Here is a 3,183-nt window from a genome sequence, read left to right as displayed (position 1 = left end):
TGAGAGCGGACTGATAGGACACCCTGCCTCCCATGCGGGCAGACACTATTAGATTGGCTGGGAACATGGGAGAGACAAACAGAAGAAGTAAGAATTCTGTTTGCCCCTCAACCCTTGCCAACTGGCCTCCCTGCTTCTGTTGGCTCTGTTGTGATGCAGCACCAGAAGATGGCCATCCAGATACTGGACCCATGCTCTTGAACTTTCCAACCATCAGAATCATGAGCCAAATAAACCTCTATTCTTTTTTAAAATTTTAAAAAATAATTATTTAATTTTTTTTTATTCATTCATTTGTTTTCATGTGACCGGGAGACACACACATATAGGGAAAGTGAGAAAGCAAGCTGCCAGGTCCGGGACTCGAACTGTGGTCAGCCATGTGAGAGTGTCCAGCACATTAGCCACAACACCATCTACTGGTCCCCAACTTCTATTTTTTTTTTGAGAGGTTTTTGTTATGGGGTGCGTGCACTCGCCAGAAAGACAGAAAGAGACAGAGAGATAAAAAGCAAAAAAAAATCACCCCTCCCCCAAGGGGGATGGCCATGCCTCAATTTCTTCTCCTCCATTCTCCTCTTGGGATCTTGGGCACATACGCACACGTGCCTGGCCTGAGTTTAAGTCACCGGGTCCGAGACTTGAACCGCAGTCAACTATATGCAAGTCCAGCAACATAGCCATTATGCCAACTGCTGTTTCTTCTATTCTTTCTTTTTCTTTCTCTCTTTTTTTTTTTAATATATAATGGGAGTTTTATTTTTCCCCAGAGGACAGACAGTTCTTCAGTCCTTAAATCCTTAAAGACTCGGCTCCTTTCATGGGCTTTGGTGGAAGGCAAGGGGCAGCACCCACACGTCTAAATCGGAGTGGGGGTGTTCGGTCCTTCCAAGCTTCCCAAGATCGGTTCCTGACTACCTTGCTATGAATGCTGCAACTCACACAGTGATGTAGCTTCACATACAGCTTTGGGAGCACATAAGCATCGAAGACACTTGCTTCAGAGATGTCCTTTTTTTTAGAATTATTTAAGTTTATTTATCATCTTTTTTTTTTTTTTTTTTTTTGCTATAGGGCATGAGCATTCACCAGAGAGACATCAAAAGAAATAGTGAGAAAGCAAGCTGCTAGGTCCAGGGGTCAAACCACAGTATCCCATCCCTATGATTAAGGTAACTCAATGCCTTAACCATTATGCCACCTCCTGGCCCCCTAAACCTTTATTCTTATAAATCACCCACTCTCTGATATGTCTGTTTAGCCACACAACAATGAACGAATACAACACTCTCTCAGACACCTGCCTCCTCCGTGGGGGAGCTCAGTATCCAGATTGCTTCATATACACCAACATCTGCTCAGTCATCACGTTGGTAGAAAGGGAATAGCAGGCTGAGCCAAGTCCTGGCCCCAGAAGTTCCAGCCAGAGGTGATGTCTGCTACATTGCTCAGGTCTCACTGGCCAGAATCAGTCATCTGGCCATACCTGACCTTGAGGTGAGAGGAAACACAATCCCCCATGGAGTTGGAAGGAGAAAAGTGCTGAAAGAATGGTCAAGAACACTGTCTAGGATATTGTGGGGGGGCTTCAGGTTGGCCCTGTAGAATGGAGCAGGCCTAGAGAAGCAGAGGGTACCCGCAGATGCCTCCAGACTGGAGATCCCCTCTCGAGGCTGGGTGCTGGTGGGAGTCCATGGTCAGAATGACAGATCATTCATTTCTATCTAGCTGAGTACAGTTTTCAGCTTTAGTTCTGAATGAGCTTTGTGAACTTGGAACTCATTCCAACAGCAGGAACTAAAAGGACCATAGATAAATTATACTGTTTATCCATCAACATAGACCACCCACCTCTTAATTACTTGGGTGCTTTGGTGACTTATTGAAAAACTTAGCACGCACGATACACTCAACATGAAAAATCCTAACAGAGGAAGCCAACATAAACATGAACTTTTTGTGTTTTCTGCCACAGCTGTGGTTTATCAGCATGGAACCCATAGTTTTACTAAATGAGACTCATTCACTCAAGGTTCCTAGGCCCCAGATCATGGTATCTTTCTTGTGGCTTTAGCATTTGCTTCCTCCCTGCCTCCACTCTCAGGGCCAGATGGAAATGAATGAGGTATCTTGGTTACTGTAATCCATCTTTTTTTTTTCCCAAGCCATCCCAGAGCACTCTGCGGCTAAGGAAAACACTTGACACTGTCTCCCTTCATCTGCTTTGAAGGCTTCTGCATCAGGGGAGGGTATACTCCAGCTGTTATCATGGATAAATTGCAAAGTCTCCATGGCTTCACATGATACAAGTTTATTTCTTATTTACTTAAAATCCAAAGTGGATATTCCTGATTGCCATCAACAGCAACCCCAGGTCCAATCCACAGAGTTCTTTAGTCCTACACTAGTAGAGGAAATGCTGTCGTCAACAGTGCTTCCACATTTGTCCTGAGCAGTCACCCAGCAAAGACAGGAAGAAGGAGCAGAGGAAGTGCATCCACTCTGTATGAGTCAGCTCCAGGTGTTGTAACAAAGTATCACCCACTGGGGGAACTGATTTTCTCACAGTTCTGGAGGACAGAAGTCTGAGCAAAGACAGGAAGAAGGAGCAGAGGAAATGCATCCACTCTGTATGAGTCAGCTCCAGGTGTTGTAACAAAGTATCACCCACTGGAGGAACTGATTTTCTCACAGTTCTGGAGGACAGAAGTTCGAGATCAAGGTGCCGGCAAGCTTCCTTTCTCCAGAGAGCTCTTTGGCTTGCAGATGGCCATCTTCTCCCTGTATCCTCACTTAGTCTTCCCTCTGTGTGTGTTCATTTCCTTTTCTTTTAAGACTACCAGTCATCGGGAACCAGCAGTTAGCATAATGGCTATGTTGCTGAACTCCCACGTAGTCGACCGTGGTTCGCATCCTGGACCTGGTGGCTTAAAACTCACGCCGGGCGCATGTGCGTGCGTGCCCAAGATCCCGAGAGGAGAATGGAGGAGAAGGGATTGCGGCGTGACCATCCCCCCTGGGGGGTGATTTCTCGCTTTCTGTCTCTATGTCTCTCTCTGTCTGGTGAGCGCATGCACCCTATAGTGAAAACCTCTCAAAAAAAAAAAAAAAAAAAGAATACCAGTCATGGGACCAGCAAGTGGCTTGGTGGTTAAGGTGCTAGACACCCCACATGGCCGACCA

This window comes from Tupaia chinensis, unplaced genomic scaffold, assembly GCF_000334495.1.
Source record: "Tupaia chinensis unplaced genomic scaffold, TupChi_1.0 Scaffold000090_1, whole genome shotgun sequence".
Lineage (NCBI taxonomy): Eukaryota > Metazoa > Chordata > Mammalia > Scandentia > Tupaiidae > Tupaia > Tupaia belangeri.
The sequence above is the reverse complement of the archived record's forward strand: the minus strand, read 5'-3'. Positions refer to the sequence as shown.